Raw genomic sequence first — 19395 nt, 5'->3', positions numbered from 1 at the left:
CCTTGAGATTCTCCAGGCAAGAACACTGGAGTGGGTTGCCATTTTCTTCTCCAATGCATGAAAGTGAAAAGTGAAAGTGAAGTCGCTCAGTCGTGTTCGACTCTTAGTGACCCCATGGACTGCAGCCTACCAGGCTCTTCTGCCCATGGGATTTTCCAGGCAAGAGTGCTGGAGTGGGTTGCCATTGCCTTCTCCTACCTAGGGACAAACAAAAACCCTTACTAATCAAGCTAAAAATCTGGTTTCTCAACAGAGAATGCCTCTGAATCTGGAAAATATTTTTGTTGCTATGCTTGCTTTGCTTGCTTCTGCTTTCCCCACTGAAGCTGAATTAATTACTCATACTTATTGGACCTATATACCTAACCCCCTTTTCCACTACAGGTATTTTAGACAACAGACTGGTGGAACCCTTCCTTATTATAAAAATGTCTCAGAGCAACTGAGAACTAGTGGTTGACTTTCTATCTTACAAGCTTTTCCAGAAAGGATACAGCAATGCCATCAATGGCAACCCATCCTGGCACCTGGAGGATAGCCCTGTGGTGAATGGAGCCCCTGGCCACAGCAGAAGCTTGGACGCCCGGGAAGTGATCCCCATGGCAGCAGTAAAGCAAGCCCTGAGGGAGGCAGGCAATGAGTTTGAACTGAGGTGCCACCAGACATTCAGCGACCTGATGTCCCAGCTCCACATCACCCCAGGGACAGCATATCAGAGCTTTGAACAGGTAGTGTATGAACTCTTCTGGGACGGGGTGAACTGGGGTCACATTGTTGCCTTTTTTTCCCTTCGGTGCGACACTATGCATAGAAAGCATAGACAAGGAGATGCAGGTATTGGTGAGTCAGATCACAACTTGGATGGCCACTTACCTAAATGACCACCTAGAGCCTTGGATCCAGGATAACGGCAGCTGGGACACTTTTGTGGAATTCTATGGAAACAATACAGCAACCAAGAGCCGAAAGGGCCAAGAGTGCTTCAACCGCTGGTCCCTGACGGGGATGACTGTGACTGGTATGGTTCTGCTGGGCTTGCTCTTCAACTCATAGTAACTATTCCTTTCGTTATAGTCATTCATATTTTATACAAGCTTACGTTCCTCTTCCTTTTGTTATAGCTATAGAGAACTTACAATTTAATAAGACTCTACATTTTGTGACTTGTATAGATTACAAATTATAATTATAATAAATTAAAATTAATTCCTCTGTTTCTTTGAAAAATGAATCCCTGGAAAGAGGGTCCCATGGCAGGACTTGCATCCCGGATACTCACTAAATTACTCCAGTGATCTAAACGATTCACTGGAGGGTTAATTCTTGGCATTTTGGGATTAATAGCCATTTGCACCACTGCTGCTATCGCAGACATTGCTTTACAAACCTCAGTTCAAACACATGATTTTATTCAAAATTAGACCAAAGATGCTCATACTATGTGGGCCATTCAGGCTCAGCTAGATGAGGGAGTTCAAGATGAAATACAGAAACTAAAAACAGCCATCAAATGGGTCGGTGATCAATTAATAGATTTGCAGAAGCAAATAATACTAAAATGTGATTGGAATTCTGCTCAATTTTGTATTACCCCTGTTCAATTCAACTATAGTGCCTACAACTGGGAACAAATCAAATTTCATTTGCAAGACACACATGATAATGCTTCCCTAAATGTACAGTTACTACAAAAAGAAATCTTTGAAACCTTCTCTAAAAGTCTGCCCTCTTCGAATAATTTGGAAACTTTAGCTGAACAGCTAGCTGATCAATTAATTATCTGGGCTAGACCCTCGAGGATGGTTCCAAAGTATTACTCATAGTATTGGGTCTGGTGCTGTAACGTTGGTAATTGTCCTGGTAATTATATTTGTTGTATACCGATGCCTTTCAACAAAAATTGTTCAAACTAAACAAACTCAATTGGTCAGGGCCTTTTTGACAAAAATAATAAAAAAGGGGGGATTTTCAGGGAACGTTTAATTTTAAGGAATCCTATATGTTGTTTTCTGTTTCTTAAGGGCCCTCTGTTCCTTATCAGTTCCTGGAAAACAGGAACAAGCAGAGCTGCCCGCAGTTCTCAGGACTGAGGTCATGAGGCACAATGCATACATGGATTCGTTTTAGTAACATTTTACTTTTCTGTAAAACTGCTTAGTCATGTTCCTATTCGCACTACATGGATTGTCTTCTGTCCCTGTGACTATTGTTATTCCCCTAGTTACTGTTGTTATGCATCTGGTTTCAATGTTTTTTACTCAACTTTATTTTTCTGCCTAAAACTTCCTTGTATAACAATATATAAGCACACACTGCCATGAATAAAGTACCCTTGTTCCACTAGCGACTTGGGTCCCCCGCACACTTCTTTTCTTCGCCTTCTTTTCATTGACTCCTGTCCCCAGGTCCCGGTATGTCAAGAATACCATAACAGTGCCCAAAGTATTGGAGTTTCAGCTTCAACATCAGTCCTTCTAATGAATATTCAGGACTTATTTCCTTTAGGATGGACTGGTTGATCTCCTTGCTGTCCAAGGGGCTCTCAAGAGTCTTCTCCAACACCATAGTTCAAAAGCATCAATTCTTCGGTGCTCAGCTTTTTTGTAGTTCAACTCTCACATCCATACATGACCACTGGAAAAACCATAGCCTTGACTAGACAGACTTTTGTTCGCAAAGTAATGTTTCTGCTTTTTAATATGCTGTCTAGGTTGGTCATAACTTTTCTTCCAAGGAGTAAGCATCTTTTAATTTCATGGCTGCAGTCACCATCTGCAGTGATTTTGGAGCCCAAGAAAATAAAGTCTGCCACTGTTTCCACTGTTTCCCCATCTATTTTCCATGAAGTGATGGGACCAGATGCCTTGATCTTAGTTTTCTGAATGTTGAGCTTTAAGCCAACTTTTTCAGTCTCCTCTTTCACTTACATCAAGAGGCTCTTTAGTGCTTCTTCACTTTCTGCCATAAGGGTGGTGTCATCTGCATATCTGAGGTTATTGATACTTCTCCCGGCAATCTTGATTCCAGCTTGTGCTTATCCAGCCCAGCATTTCTCATGATGTACTCTGCGTATCAGTTAAATAGGCAGGGTGACAATATACAGCCTTGACATACTCTTTTTCCTATATGGAACCAATCTGTTGTTCCATGTCCAGTTCTAACTGTTACTTCTTGACCTGCCTACGGATTTCTCAAGAGGCAGGTCAGGTGGTCTGGTATTCCCATCTCTTTCAGCATTTTCCACAGTTTGTTGTGATTCACACAGTCAAAGGCTTTGGCATAGTCAATAAAGCAGAAGTAGATGTTTTTCTGGAACTCTCTTGCTTTTTTGATGGTCCAGCAGATGTTGGCAATTTGATCTCTGGTTCCTCTGCCTTTTCTAAAACCAGCTTGAATATCTGATAGTTCAAGGTTCATGTATTATTAAAGCCTGGCTTGGAGAATTTTGAGCATTACTTTACTAGCCTGTGATATGAGTACAATTGTGTGGTAGTTTGAGCATTCTTTGGCATTGCTTTGAGCATTTCTTTGGGACTGGAATGAAAACTGACCTTTTCCAGTCCTGTGGCCACTGCTGAGTTTTCCACATTTACTGGCATATTGAGTGCAACATTTTCACAGCATCATCTTTTAGGATTTGAAATAGCTCAACTGGAATTCCATCACCTCCACTAGCTTTGTTTGTAATGATGCTTCCTAAAGCTCACTTGACTTCACATTCAAGGATTTCTGGCTCTAGGTGAGTGATCACACCATCATGATTATCTGGGTCATGAATATCTTTTTTGTACAGTTCTTCTGTGTATTCTTCCCTGGAGAAGGAAATGGCAATCCATTCCAGTACTATTGCCTGGTAAATCCCATGGACAGAGGAGCCTGGTAGGCTACAGCCCACGGGGTCACAAAGAGTTGGACACGACTGAGTGACTTCACTTTCACTTTCTGTGTTTTCTTGCCACTTCTTCTTATTTAGGTTATCTACCATTTTTTGCTATTACAAACAATATTGAAGTGACCACCTTATATTGCCTTGTCAATATGCATACTGTATGCAATTTTAAAGGAAAATTCCTAGAAGTGAACTTCTGGGTTTAAAAGGTTAAAGGGTTAATAGATTAAAGTGCTAAATTATCCTCTAAAAGGATTTGTCAATTTTTGTTCCTTTGAACATTATGTGAAAACAGTATTACTTTCTCTACACCTTTGCCTTTACTGAATACTATCCATCCTTTAAATTTATGCTAATAGTGAATAATGTTTTCTCATTGGTTTAATTTGCATTTCTGTGAACAGCAGTGAAGCTGAGCATCATATATATATATATTTGTACTTTTAAAAACATTTCATTTGGAAGTAATTTCAAAACTGCAAACACAAAAACAGTACAAGGAATGTATGCACACACTCTTTACCAGGTTCATTTTGCTTTATTATTTGCTCTCTCCATGTATGTTTACCTGGGTATTTACATGTGTGGTGCATGTATGTTCATGTATGTGTGTGGACATAATTTTTTTGCTGACCTATTTGAAGGTTGCATATATTGTAATACTTTAAGGTATCTCCATGTATATCCTAAAAATAGGAATACTTTTTTACATAACTATAATGAAGTTATCAAATTCATAAATTAGCATTAATACAATACCTTAATCTATCATTCATATTCCAGTTTTGTCCATTGACCTAATAATATCCCTGATAGGAGTCTTTCCACTCCAGTAAAAGATCCAGTCCAGGATAAGGTATGGCATTTAATTGTCATGTTTCTTTAGCTTTCTTTGATATAGAACATTTCCACAACCTTTCTTTGTCTTTTATGACATTAATATTTTGTAAGAATGTAAGCCCCTGTGCCCCACTTTCTTAGTAGAATGTTTACCACTTTGTGCTTGTCAGATGTTTCCTGGTAACAGACTGAGGTTATGCATTCTTGGCAAAAATACTGCGTAGCTGATGGTGTGCTCTTCTCAGGGTATCACGTCTAGGGCACGGCTTGTCCGTCTCTTCCTTATTGGCTATGATAATAGCCACATGTCAAGTGTTCAACATGCATCCCTTGTTTGTTAAGTACTGGATTCAAAGATGAATAAGATAATCCCTTTGCCAAGGAGATTACAGTCTAGGCAGGAAGCAGAAATATAAACAGACAAAATGTGTTGAATGTAATAGAGACATGAACAATGGAGTAATTAAATCTACCTTTAGGAATAACTCTGGCCAGGGAAGCTTCACAGAGATGAGTTACTTAAGAACAGGAACTATCCCTATGAATGTTTGTTTCCTTGATAGCACCTTTCCTTAAACTCATTATATAAATATTGAATAAGTTAATGGAAAAAATCTATGTACCTCAAAATAAAACTGTCAGAATATGGTGCAAAATATGATTTTATTTCTCTTTGTAGTTCACTATCCATTATAGAATTGAATGTTTTACACACTGAATAAATTTATTTACATGCTGAGAGAAAATGTTCATAGTAAATAATGTGTAAAAAATGTGGTTTATAAATTTATGATATAAGTTTTTCTAATATAGTTTTATAGCCAGTTAGAGACTTTGATTACAAACTTGAAATATGTACAGAATCATAGATCTTGATGCAGAAAAGAATTTTAAGAGTGCATTCATTCCGATCTCTTCTCTTGAGGCAAGGTCAATTACACACATGAAGCCATGGTGCTCAGAGAAATTTAATGCTTTGACAAGGTTAAAGTTGTACAGTTATCAAGGCTCTGTATAGTCCAGATCTAATGCCAGGCATGTTCCTGGCAATAATTGGTGCTTAATCCATATTTGCAGAATGAATAATTCTTTCTTCCCAGTGTATTGTGTAATCTACTGTTCATACTGAACTTTTAGGAATCCCTATGATTGCAGCTTTTATGTGTGGTCTCCAAAAGTCACAGCTAATCCTTCAGGTCATGTCCTAAAGTTACAAGTTCTATTGCTGTGAACTGATACTATGGTCTAATAGAAATACAAAATGAGACATGTTTGTAATTATGAGTCTTGCAGTAGCCACATTAAAGAAGTAAAAGAGAGAATAAAGTAAATTTTCATAATATATTTTATTTAATGAATATACACAAAGTTTAACATTTTAATGTGTAAATAATATAAAAATTATTGAGATATCTTACATTCTTTCTTTATAATTTCTTAGAAAAGCAGTGTATATTTTGCAACCCAATCTTATTTTGGACTGTCTACATTTCAGGTGCTTGAGAGCCACGTGTGGCTCGTGATTACTGTATAGTCCAATACCAACGGTATGGAGTGTGTGTTGGAAAATGCAGATCTAAAACATGACCTTTGGTAATCTACTTTATGCTTTGCGTTGCTTAATGACAGACGCCAAAGGACAAATGTCCCAGTTAAGGGTTTCTTCTCCCACTAGACCTGACTGTGACATAGTCTCAGGATTGTGAGTACAGATCTTTATATAGTTCTTTCATAGCACTGCAGAGTTTTAGGAAGGGACAACACAGTATAGCAGGACTTTGATAAAAAACACACACAGGACCATTTGTTTCTCATGCTTATGGGAGCAGCAGCGAGTTGTGATGCTTTCAGAATTAGACCATGAATAATGTGTTTATCTAAATTGTTCTCCATGTTCCTTTTATAGATTGATACATCACAGCATCAAGATAAAATTGCTTACTCCTAGATTTGAGGGGAGGAAAACAAGGTAGCTTTGATGAAAATTTGACACTCAGATTTTAAATGCTTTATTTTATATGTTGATAGTGAACATTTTTCTTTGCTATTATTAGAGACAGAAATCTTTGTAGAAGATAATATTTCAAATTCGTGGGTAAAGATAAATGGACTTAATACACGATCTTAAGATAACTGAGCACACATCTGTAGAACTGTAAAATAACAAAGCCGGGTCCCAACTTTGCCTCTATGTCAATCAGATGTTTTGGCTGATGCTGTTGGTGGAGTGCAAGATTGGAGGGCAATTTGGCAATGTCAATTTATTTATTTATTGTTTTTAAATAAATTATTTGCTTTTATTTTTGGCTGCTCTGGGTCTTCGCTGTGTGCATGCCAGGATTTCTCTAGTTGCGGTTAGCAGTCTTATGAGGTAGGCATTGTTATTCTCATTAGCTTCTTTAACATGGATTAGAACACTTCAGAGAGGGGTTTGACTAAGATCACACAGCTAGTACATGGTAGGCAGTCTGATCTAAAAATGTAGGTTCTTTTTCAGTATTAATTAGTACCTTGATATATTTGGGAGGTCATAAATTTTATTTCTTTTTTTAATCTTTTGGCTGTGCTGTGCAGTATATGGGATCTTATTTCTCCAACCAGGGATTGAACCCACACCCTGTGCATTGGAAGAGTGGAGTCTTAACTCTTGGACTTCCAGAGACATTCCAGATTTTATATATCCTCCCCTTTTCAACATACAATAATTTTTTCTTTTAAAGAAAATAATTTTATTCAAAGATAAAGAATCTCTTTACAGCCAGGGGGCAGCAAATGATTGCTTTTGAACCATGTGTAGGGCAAGTGAAAAAATGCAGATAGATTTTTAAACTGCTTAACTGTAGTTAATAAGCCCCAAAATAAGAAAATCAAAGTCTTCCCTGGGCTTTTCTTTATGCTTTTAGAAAAAGTTACTTTCACGTTAAAGGAATATTTAAAAATATTACTTTGAGGTCATAAATTTATACAAAGACTATCATCATCTTGATCTGAATCTTGATCTAAATATCAGTATCTCTAATATTTTTCCACTTTGATTTTATATTTTAAATGCCAGAATATGTCTATTCATTACAAATATTGTAATTGCTGTTTTCATAAGAGAGTGTAATAAAATTAGAAATGGAATTTCAATTTATGTATACAAGATATTTTTTAAAGATTCAAGAAGGAGGAAAGTGATAGGGAAACATGAGCATCAACTGAAATATTAACTTAGGTTTTCCGTGTTGTAAAAAGGTACAATTGTTAGATACTGTAAATGAAGATTTGAGGGTGCTTTTAGATCTTTTTAAAGGGATAATACAGAGAATAGCAGAATGGGACATTTACTAATAAATAACAACTCAATAATCTTTGATAATCTAATGGGAAAACTGATACTTAAATGTTGTTTCTCCAAATCCATGGAAAGAACTGGAATTGGGACGCAGGATTCTTAACATTCTGATGGACATGAGTTCTAAAACTGAGGGGAATTCATATTTAATTTATTTACCATCAGGCAGATACCAATCCAAAATGAAGAATGCAAGCGTTCCCTTTGGAATGACTGGGGGGTGAGAAGAGACGGCAGGAGGCAGGTGGCCCGTGCCCAGCAGGGGTCAGGACAGGACTCAGGTGAATTTTGCTCCCTAGACTGCTGGATATTACCTCAGCTCCTCCTTGGACTGGCTTGCCCGCCTGAGGCCTAACCCCCCAGGCTTACTGCTGGGAAGGGCTCCAAAGACCTCTCTCCAAGAGCCTCTGCTCAGCAAGCCATCACCGAGGTCTGTTCCTTTTATTTAAAGCAGCCTCTTAAAAATAGTAGGTGTGCTTGAGGGAAAACACATTATACTACCAGACATTACTACCGCTTTTGGATGACTGATTTCCTTGGCTAATTTCCTTTAGGATAGGGAGCAGGATTCAGCCTTTCCCCCAGGGCTCAGCCTCCTGGTCTTGTTTTGTAAACCCTTCCTCCTGGGGCCTGCTCTAATCTCCCCACATGGAAGCCAGCGACTTGCCTTTTTAAACATTTTTTTTAAACTTTTTATTGTACATTGGCGTATAACTGATTGACAACATTGTGATGATTTCAGGTGCACAGCAGAGCAACTCAGCCGCACATGTACATGTATCCTATACATATACATGTATCCATGTACATGTATCCTATACATATACATGTATCCATGTACATGTACCCCAAACTCCCCTCCCATTCAGGCTACCACGTAACATCGAGCAGAGTTCCCTGTGCTCCTTGGTAGGATCTTGTTGCTTATCCATTTTAAATGCAGCAGTGTGTACAGGGACACGTCTTGCTCTTGTTTGACTCCTCTGACCCTGGCATAGACTGAGCCTAGAAGAGAGGGGAGTGGGTGTGGGCATGTCGGGAGGAAGATGTTCCCAGAGAGGGCCTGTGGCCAGCAGGCAGGGCTTAGACCCCCAGAAGGAGGAGGGTGTGGCTGAGGCCTGCAGCTGGAGGCAGGGCCAGGAAATGTGTACATTTCATGATAGCACTGCTGAATGGTTGTCCTTTGCAGAGGTGAGAGAAAATAATCATCTGAACTCCTCTGGGTTCTAAATTAATGCTGGATCCCACATCCATTAATAAGGCTTTGCATTTGACAAAGAATTTTCTACTTCTTTGTCTCAAACAACAAACATAAGAAGAGGCCCTTTTGATATATACATCTGAGGAATCGAGGCAAGTTCTATGCATAGGGAAACATTATATTTTTAGTGTTGTGTCCAAACATAGTTTGCATATAATATAAACATTGTGTAACTTTTATAAATTTGTATCATATTCATATACTTACATATCTATGTAATATTCATATTTCCCCTTACTATGGTCCTAACTCTAGTTGGCACCATGCGTGCTGTGTCACTGGCCCACATTTTTTGAACAGAACTCCTCTCAGATTTGAGCTCATTTAGGGACACCTTGTCCACCATCTATAACTCCAGCCCCTCCTCCCACTGCCTGCTGAGCTTTCTTCCCAACTATATTGTTTTTATGGAATCTAAACTGCTGTGGATCATGTTTGCATCGCTCTTCCAGCTCTTCCCTGGTGGCTCAGCTGGTAAAGAATCTGCCTGCAAAGTGGGAGACCTGGGTTCGATTCCTGGGTTGGGAAGATGCCCTGGAGAAGGGAATGGCTGCCCAGTCTGGTATTCTGGCCTGGAGAATTCCGTGGACTGTATAGACCATGGGGTTGCAAAGAGTTGGACACGACTGAGCACCTTTCACTTTCACTTTTCACTTTCCAGTTCTTAAAGAGTTGATTTGCTATTAGCTTTAGTACATCTGTATCCCCTGCTTCCTTACATGATTTCTGCATCTTCACAAGGTCTGTAGCGCTTAGCACTGCAGTACATGTGTCAGTGTTCCTGCTTCCAGGCCTTTGCACTTGCCACCCCTTTGCGAGGAGCATTCTTCCCCCAGATAGTCACTTGGCATTTCCTTCACTTCCTTGAGACTCAAATATACCGGTCAGTGCCTGAAATCCTCCTCCCTGCCCCATGGCATTTTGTAGCTCCCTTTCCTGCTTTGTTTTTCTGAGTACAAAATACACCTAGTCTTCTATAGATTATATTTTACTCATTAATGTGGTTTGTTTTCTGTCTAAATTATGTGTTCCAGGAGGACAGAGACTTTGGTCTATTTTGTTCAGAATCGTATCCTCAGTGCTAGCACACAGTAGGTGCTAATTAGTAGTAACACATAAAGGAATGAATAAATAGCATCATTAAATAAATGCAGTAGAAATGAATCAGAGTACCCAGGCATTGGATCTGAGCCTAGAACTGATGTCAAGGGAAATGAATGATTTTTTCCCCCAACATGTATAGAAGGGCACTAGCTAAATTAATTCAGTTACCTGGATCTGCTAAGTTTGTGAAATGCCAACCAGTCATTTCACTGTTTCATATATGTGTGTATATATATATGAAATTAAAAAATAAAGAGTGGGAATCTATAAAGATTTCCAAGTGATTTTTACAGACCAAAGGGAAACATAGATCTTTGTCTCCTGGATTGTCAGAGACATCATTATGCTGCTAAGACATCTGTTCATCTCATCATTTTTGTTTCCTCCTGTGGTTTGTACAATTGAGCCTATTGGTACGTGTTTGTTTACATAATATGGCATATGGTATTGGTCAGTTCTGACTATAGAAATATCCTGAAGATTTGCGGTGGCACTGGGCCTCACAATGTATGGTTTTGTCATTTTAAAAATTAGATTTTTACTCTGGTAAACAAAATGAGTACTGAGCAATTTGACAGGAATTTTGAATAAAGCTATTTAGATTTCTCATCCCACTATACAATACTGAATTGCAAGATTTAGTGAGCTAATACTGAATAAGTAATTTTTTTTTTCACTTATTAAATGTAAGCTTGGATCTGGGCAAATTGGGACAACTTGATATTCCAGAATGAACTTGGAAAATATTGGGACTTTTAGTATAATTTGTGAAAAGATTTCACTAGTCTTGTGAATGCAGATATTTTCCAGAAAGCACTGCCCTTGAAAAGTTGTGAAACTTTATCTGAGCAAAGAAAAAAATATGAGAAATATGTTTACCCTCATGAACATTGTATGATTTTGCTTCTAGAGCCAGAAGATTTTATCATCCTGGTTTGCTTTATTTAGTAGTCAATGTCCCTCAGCTTTAATTAGAATTCTTGATTTTATCAAACAAAAAATGGACTTAATAAGGAGAGACTTTAATTGCAAAAGGGGGAAGGGGCTGTTACAGTGTTGTAAGGGGGCTATTGCTGTAGAGAGAATAGTGACCATGGGACTTGAAGTGTCTTTAAGAGTTAGGCAAAAGGGCTTTTATAAGAGGAGTCATTGTTCAGTCGCTAAGTTGTGTACGACTCTTGGTGACCCCATGAACTGCAGCACGCCGGGCTCCCCTGTCCTTCACTGTCTCCCTGAGCTTGTTCAAACGCATATCCACTGAGCCAGCGATGCCACCCAGCCATCTGCAGTGTCTTAAGAGTTAGGCAAAAGGGCTTTTATGAGAGATGTAGACAAAGCGAGAAGGAGCCTCGTGTGGGGAAGTGGAATGAAAGGATGCCATATAGGACAGCAGATGAGAGAATGGTTTGTCTTGACATCATCCAGGAAGGACCCACAGATAGGGGCTGTACGCTGTCTCAGGCTGAGAGAAGGCACAAGGCCAGGGACCTGAGAAAAGGAGAGGGGTTTAACCAGTGTTCAGTTACCAGACATTTTGTTCTGCTTTGTCAGTGGAAACAAGGGCTTGGGCTGATCATTTATGAAGCCAAGGCTGACTCTGCCATAGGTAAACACAGGAGCATCTACGAGTCTCGTCTATGTCGAGTCACTTGGGAAAGCTGGTTCTTCACAGGAAGCTGTTTTCCAGAACACAAAGAATGGGGGAACTCCTGTAACCTCCTCTGTTTGCCAGGAGCGCAGGGCTCAGTTCAAATTCAACATCATCGGCTTCTTTCCTTCAATGATTTTGGACAATATTCTGGCTTTATTTTCTTTATAAAAAGATTACAATGAATTTTCCGTTGGTGAGAAGTAACTGATGGTTACTAATTTTAACATTTGAGAGTCCCTCTCCAAGATGTTCTTGGGGGTGGGATGTGAATATGTAAAATATCTCATTAAAAAAGAAAAAGGTGTTTTTGAAGCTTTTTACTTGCAGATATAGTAATATGTATTAAAGGATGTGATTTCCTGGTTTATATGGTGGCTGACTTCCAGAGGCATTGCATATTTAACTGTTACAAATGAGAATTGTAGGAAATATAAATCTTTAAAATATTGATTAATCAAACTTAATATTTAAAAACTTTACCATAAAGGTAAACATCTAGGTCACCCTAAGCTACTTCCTTTACAAAAATTTAAAGACTACTTCCTGACACTCTAGGAAGTTTCATGACATTATGGCAAAAAGTTGCATACAAATAGAAGGAATTAAAGATAAAAAAAAGTTGTGTTTCATTTGTTGTACCATGTTAAAAAAGACCATAGAAACACAGAATTTATATTTAAATCAGTTCATTCTTTTCTGAAACAGATTGGATACATGAACTTAGAGATAACTGCCCATTTTATTTTTTCTTGTAGCTATGCATTTATACTAAATTCTGATTTTCTTCAAGGTATCTCAAAGAAAATGAGGAAAATATATAATTTTATTAAGCCTCTGAAATTCCAAACATATGCAAAACAAAAATAGGCTAGAGGTGGGAAAACTTTTGAGGAACATTTTGTAGGTGTGCCCACCTGGCAGGAAAATTCCTTCCCATTGGGCCCGGTCCATGAGGAAAGCTTGTATTCAGTCTGAGTTCTGTCACTCACCACCTGGGTGACTCCAAGGACACCTAAATTTTCCTAGCCTCAGTTTCTTGCATTCCTTAAATACAGACTAGATGGTCCATAAAGGAAAAGTGTAGTTTTAAAAGTTTGTTGTATTGTCTTAAAGCCAGAAATTCCTTAATTTATGAGGCAATTTAAAAAATCTTGTATCATCAACAGATTTCCAGCCCTAAAAGATTTGTCCATGGGATCACAAAGAGTCGGACACGATTGAGCGATTCAACTGAACTGACTGAAAAGATTTGTAGAAGGTGCGATTAGGCAAAAGGGTAAGAAAGAAGAAAGGAAGATATATACAGTAAAAGGCACAGGAGAGAGAGCTTCCCTGAAAAGGGCTGAGTGCTCAGGGTAAAAGTTCTGTTTGCTGGTAACATCCAGGATCTTGCATTTTTCCTCACCTCATCCTGGCCATGAATTTTTACAGGGTCACCACCTATGCCAAAACAACCCCCCTCTTTGTTTTTCTTCTCCCTCCTCAGTCTCTGCAGAATACTCACCCTCATATCCTGGTTTCCATCACTTTTTCCCCGCAGCCTTCTGCTAATCGCGTATAAAATAGCTTCTGTTGCTATTTCCATTTTCAGGCACTAGATGGCACTAGTTTACCACTATGGAGGTCTCAGCCCGTTGTCATCAGTGTTCCCAGGTCTTCTATATCAAGTTATGTGTTTAACTACCTTAGAGTAAGAAATATTTTATTTTCACTTGTTTGTAATCATATCTTCTAGGCAGTAATTTTATACATTTATGTAAAATTCGCAAACAGTGCTTCCTCATTTTGGATATTTCTGTAGAAGAGTTATTTTCTCATTGTGATGCTGGAGGATGGGGAAAACCAGCTTCGTTTCTTAGAGATCTCATGAAATCATGCCATCTTCCATGAGGTGTTGAGATGTTGCCTTTTGGAAAAAACATAAAAAAAAATCTTGTGTAGTTGACAATATCTTCCAGCTAAATATTTGAAGTTCTATTTCTAAAAAAAAAAAAAAAAAAACTTTTCAAATTGTATCACCCATTTGATTTTTATGCCTTTTGTATATTTCTTTTTCTTTAAGCCAAAGACATTTAGTCTTAAAAGATGCAGTTCAGAATCAGTTTTCTGGAGACAGATTGTCATTTTTCTCTCAATGCTGTGCCAATAAGCTAAAGGGAGCAGTATAGAGCGGATATACACATCATCATGACAGACATCTAAAATATACTTATGGTCTTCAGGAAGATATGCCTATCATTTGTAAAAATTTCAAAAATGACTTCATGAGAGATGTCTTAAGAATTTCCATGGAAAACAAAGTTATGGAGAATCTGAATAAAATTTATCTATTAATTAATACATTTATAATTTTTGTAACTCTGGTGATTAATGTTACCAGCATACAATTCTATTTATTTCATTGAACGGATATTTAAAAATGTAAATTCTTTCTTTCTTTTCTTCTTGGTATTTGACCAGATGCCATATAAGACCAAAACTGTAAATGTATAAAATAAAATAGAACAAAACTATAAATGTATAAAATAAAATAATTTTAATTTCCAATGAAAAGGTCTCTAAAACTCAGTTTTTCTGCAAAATCTTGATTCATATAGATTTTTTGCAAAATGTCTTTTTAATTAAAAAATTAATCAGTTCTTGGTGCTGTTGTTTAAGAGGGTAACCTAAATATTTTTAGGGCTTCCAAGTGGTGCCAATGCAGGAGACACAAGAGACTTGGGTTCAATCCCTGGGTTGGGAAGATCCCCTGGAGTAGGAAATGGCAACCCTCTGCAGTATTCTTGCCTAGAAAATTCCATGGACAGAGGAGCCTGGCGAGCTACAGTCTATGGAGTTGCAATGAATTGAACATAGCTGAGCATACATGCACACACAACCTAAATATTTTAGGAGTTGAATTACATTTTTGATGAGCCCCCTGATTAGCATTAAAAATAATTAAATATCTTCTATGTACTCTCAAATATGAGGATTTTTTAGCAGATTATAATTTAAAAATGATCTCTGATATCTTTCTCAACAGTGGAGTTCTGTCATTTCACAGTTCCCCTCTTAACTATCCAATTACCTGAATGCCTACACTGTGGACGCAGTCCTTCCCGACTTGATGGTGTCTTTGTGTAGCTGTCAATTCTAGATTTATTGCTTAGTTTGGGAAAGAGCTGTTTCAACAGCGCATGCCCTGTAGATCTCTCTGAACTAGCAAAAACGGTTTGCCTAAAGCAAAATATTAGTTGATACCTCACATGTCTGTAATTCTGAAATTATGTAGTTTATTTTTTTTTCCGAATAAAGTTAAAAATCTAAAATGACAACAAAAATTTCTTAACTTTATCGCAACTCTGTGATACTGCTGTCTGGCAATAGCCACGGCCAGACCCACAATTTAAATTTCAAACTTAGTAAGTGTGAAATCATCTTTGCGAGCCAGAGTACACAAAGCAGCAGTTGCAACAATATCCTTCTACAACACGTGTTAGAAAGAACATCACAAAACACGTTGCCAAAATTATTAATTTTCTAGAAGAAAAACACACGAAGCATATGTTCTTATAGAACTAATATGGTTCATGCCTTGAAAACTGCTTTAACTAGCAATAATATATCGCTGTTGAATTGTATGTTCAAGACATTGGAATTCTTGTTAATTCATACTTTGTTTCATAACTACACATACTTGAGAAAGCTGGATATCTTTAAAAGCTGAAGTTTTGAGGACTCAAGACAGTTTTCTGGGACCCAATCCCAGTCTTTTTATAAGTACGAATAAAAAAACGAACGGTAAAGGCAGGGCCCACTGCTTCTTGCTCCTTCCTCTCCTCATGTCTCCTAACCTGTCCTGATTTGATAAAATAACTTCACTCATGTGGTCTGTGCTCAAGTTCAATATTCCAACCAACCTTTCTCTCTTCCAAATGGTAGTATTTTTAACCCCCTTGTTTTTGTCTCTTCCTTCAGGGTCAGAAACCACGGGCCATTGAAATCTTCTCCCACTTTCTTGTTTCTCTTCTAAATTCTTGTGGTCGCTGGGTTCTTTCTCTGAAGCATTTCCTCTTCTCAATTATTGAAATATTTTCATTCTCTCCTCATCACATCTGGATTTGATGGGTCAAAATTCAAATTAGCCTATTTTCAACCTTGATTTTTACATTTCTCTCTCATCTTCCCCAGAACTTAAGAGTTTAGACTCTGCTTCCCAGGGGGTGCTAGTGGTAAAGAACCCACCTGCCAATGTAGGAGCCATATGGGATGTGGGTTTGATCCTTGGGACTGGAAGATCCCCTGGAGGAGGGCATGGAAACCCACTCTAGTATTCTTGCCTGGAGAACCCCTTGGACAGAGGAGCCTGGTGGGTTACAGTCCATAGGGTCACAAAGAGTCAGACACGACTGAAGCAACATAGCAGGCACATGCATGCTGGTAAGAGCAAAGACAGTCTTTGCTGGTAGATTATAACAGATGCTGCCTTACTGGCACGATCCTTGTTACCAACCCCACAATGACAGCGCTTCTTGCTGCCTCTGCACTCCTTTCCTTCATCATTTCACCTCTTGCTCTTCTTCTTTGATCCAGCTTTGTTTTGCTACTCAAATTCAGCATATTCTTCATTCAAAATGTGGAACAAATCCCAGGAAAGCTGCACCCATGTGGCCCTCTCCCTCCTGCAAGTTTTTTTTGCTGGCATTTCTAATGGATAGCCCATGACTTTCCTTGTGTTCTTACTATGGCCTCATGTGACCACTGCAATGTCCCAAGAATATTTCAGATTCCTGAGGCTGGGAATATTATCATTTTTGTCAAATTATCCACCATATGTTCTTTGTTGTTATTGTTGACAATTGCATTTGTTCTCTCCCTCAGGATTCTGATGACTGCTCCTCCAAGTGATCTTTGCCCCTGAAACTATGGTTGTTATTCATTTGGCAATCTCTCATTTCTTCAGAGAGGACTGGTGTGTAATTTCAAATGCTGCTTCCTCTTTTGGCTTTAAAATAAAACAGTTTTATTTAGATATAATTTGCATACTATAAAGTGCACCTGTTTTAAGTATACAAATCCATAAATTTTAGTATACCTACAGAGTTATGTAACTTCCACCACCATCTAACTTTAGAATATTTTCATCACCTCCAAAAGAAACCCTGTACCATTTTCAGCCACTCCACTAGTGGTTGGCATTTAACCCACCAGTGTTTTAAAATACTGAATGCATTAGGACATCTCTATTCAACAGTGTGGTTATTATTGAGGAAAAGTTATCAACTAATTTTTAATGGATTTAAAAAATGCATTTTCCTGGCACTCACTTATGATTAAAGATCCTTGATTAGGCACTCATTTGAAATTTTTGTTTGTTTTTTGGTGCATCGAACTCCAATGCAAAAGAACATTTGGCTTTTGTGCAATGGCAGATCATTTTTTATTTTGAAAAAAACTGTGTCAACAGAACAACTAATTCATTCATCTTGATTGAATTGATGAGTCAATTTAGTTTTTCCAACACTGTTAAAAGCGATTATTTGATCAAGAACATTTGTTATTTTATTCAAGTTTGTCAAATAATTTGAGTGTGTGGATAGTCTTATATTTACATTAATTAATCTAAAAATGGGTGGGAAAGGAATAAGACCTAATGCAAAAAGAATTTCAATGGAGCACCACTTTGGAATCTAGCTATGTGTCTAGTTCCAAAGCCCCATGTGCTTGTTAAAAATTGACAATAGAAATTTAAAATATTTTATTAAACAGATGTTCCTGGTGTAGAGAGTAATAACTACATTGATTTGTAGATCACATATCAGGAGCTACAGTTAATATGGGTTCCTTTTGTCCTTGTGACCATTTTCAGTATTTGGAAAATGGTAGTCAAAGTCTGAGTGTTCCCAGGTGGTGCTAGTGGTAAAGAACATGCTTGCCAGTACAGGAGACACAAGAGACATGGGTTCGATCCCTGGGTCAGAAAGATCCCCTGGTGGAGGGCATGGCAACCCACTCCAGTATTCTTGCCTGGAGAATCACCATGGACAGAGGAGCCTAGCTGTCTATAGTCCACAGGGTCACAAAGAGTCAGACATGACAGAAGTGACTTAGCATGCACTCACACACACACACACACAGTCTGACATTTTGATATTTGCTTTTACCTTTATTATTTCTTCAAGGTTTTACGTGTACCTTGTCGGTTTTGCTTTCTAAATATTCCGGGAACCCACTTGTAACGTCTCTCAGGTGAAGAACTGGGACTCTCTCTTGGAGTTTCGCTGTCCATACCCGGCTTGTATTTCTGCTCCCCTTGCAGGCTCTTTCCCTGTCACCCCATCCTCAAGCCTGTGTCTTCACTCCGAAGCCAGCATGATCCCTCAAGACCAAACCCAGTCGTGCAGGCCCCTGCGACGTGCCTCTGTCCCAGGGAGAACCAAGGGCAGGCTGCTCCGCGGGCCCTGCTTCCTCACTGTCTCCCGCCCCTCGGATGTTCCAACACCTTGCTGGAAGCTTCTCCACACGTGCTGTAACGCTTCCTGCCTCCCTTCAGCAGTTTGCTCTGCCTGCAGTGGTTGCCCTCCTATCCTTCTTCACATAAGTCACTTGGATTCATTTTTAAAGACAGTTCAGGTGTCGACTTTTCTGGAAAGCCTTTCCTTGACCACAGATTAGGGGAAAGGTCCCTCCTCTTTGCTCCCTGAAGCATGTCGCTCATTCTGTCATTTTCTGAAGCAGTTAGGTATGTGTCCCTCACTGGTGTGCAGATTCCTCGAGGGCAGGGAGCGTGTTTTAATTCTCTCTCTATTCCCGGTGTTTGGCAGATTCTTTATGAAAGTTGGCTGACCTGAAGTGAATTTTGCTGAATAAATGGCTACATTTCTTGGATATTGGAACACTTCTGCTCTTTTTTTGTGCCTTTTTCTAAACACTTGTTCATCTCAATATTGTTGCTCTGATTTACAACCAAGTTTTTCTAGAACTTTATGAGTATAAAACATTTTTTTTCCATCGTGTTTTTGTGAATGACTCAAGTCTGACCTTAGGATGAAAAATGCAAAATAAAGTTTCTAAAACATTATTCTGTATTAACTCTTCATATGTTTACATTTATTTGTTGATCATTTTCTAAAGTGAAAGTTAGATTAAAAATGCTAAGTATTATTATAGCTACCACCTTTATTTATCAAGTGCTTACTGTATGCAGGGGACTTCTCTGGTGGCTCAGATGGTAAAGTGTCTGCCTACAGTGTGGGAAACCTGGGCTCAATCCCTGGGTTGGGAAGATCTCCTGGAGAAGGAAATGGCAACCCACTCCAGTATTCTTGCCT

At 38.5% G+C, this 19395-nt stretch overlaps 1 pseudogene; it reads left to right on the top strand.

The window, feature by feature from the left end:
* The first annotated feature begins 416 nt into the window (after window positions 1-416).
* LOC102391068 lies at window positions 417-2556 on the top strand (annotated as a pseudogene).
* The last annotated feature ends 16839 nt before the right edge of the window (window positions 2557-19395 follow it).

The sequence above is a fragment of the Bubalus bubalis genome, chromosome 15 (assembly GCF_019923935.1).
Source record: "Bubalus bubalis isolate 160015118507 breed Murrah chromosome 15, NDDB_SH_1, whole genome shotgun sequence".
NCBI classification, from domain to species: Eukaryota; Metazoa; Chordata; class Mammalia; order Artiodactyla; family Bovidae; genus Bubalus; species Bubalus bubalis.
Note: the sequence above shows the minus strand (reverse complement) of the source record. Positions and strands in the feature narration are given on the sequence as shown.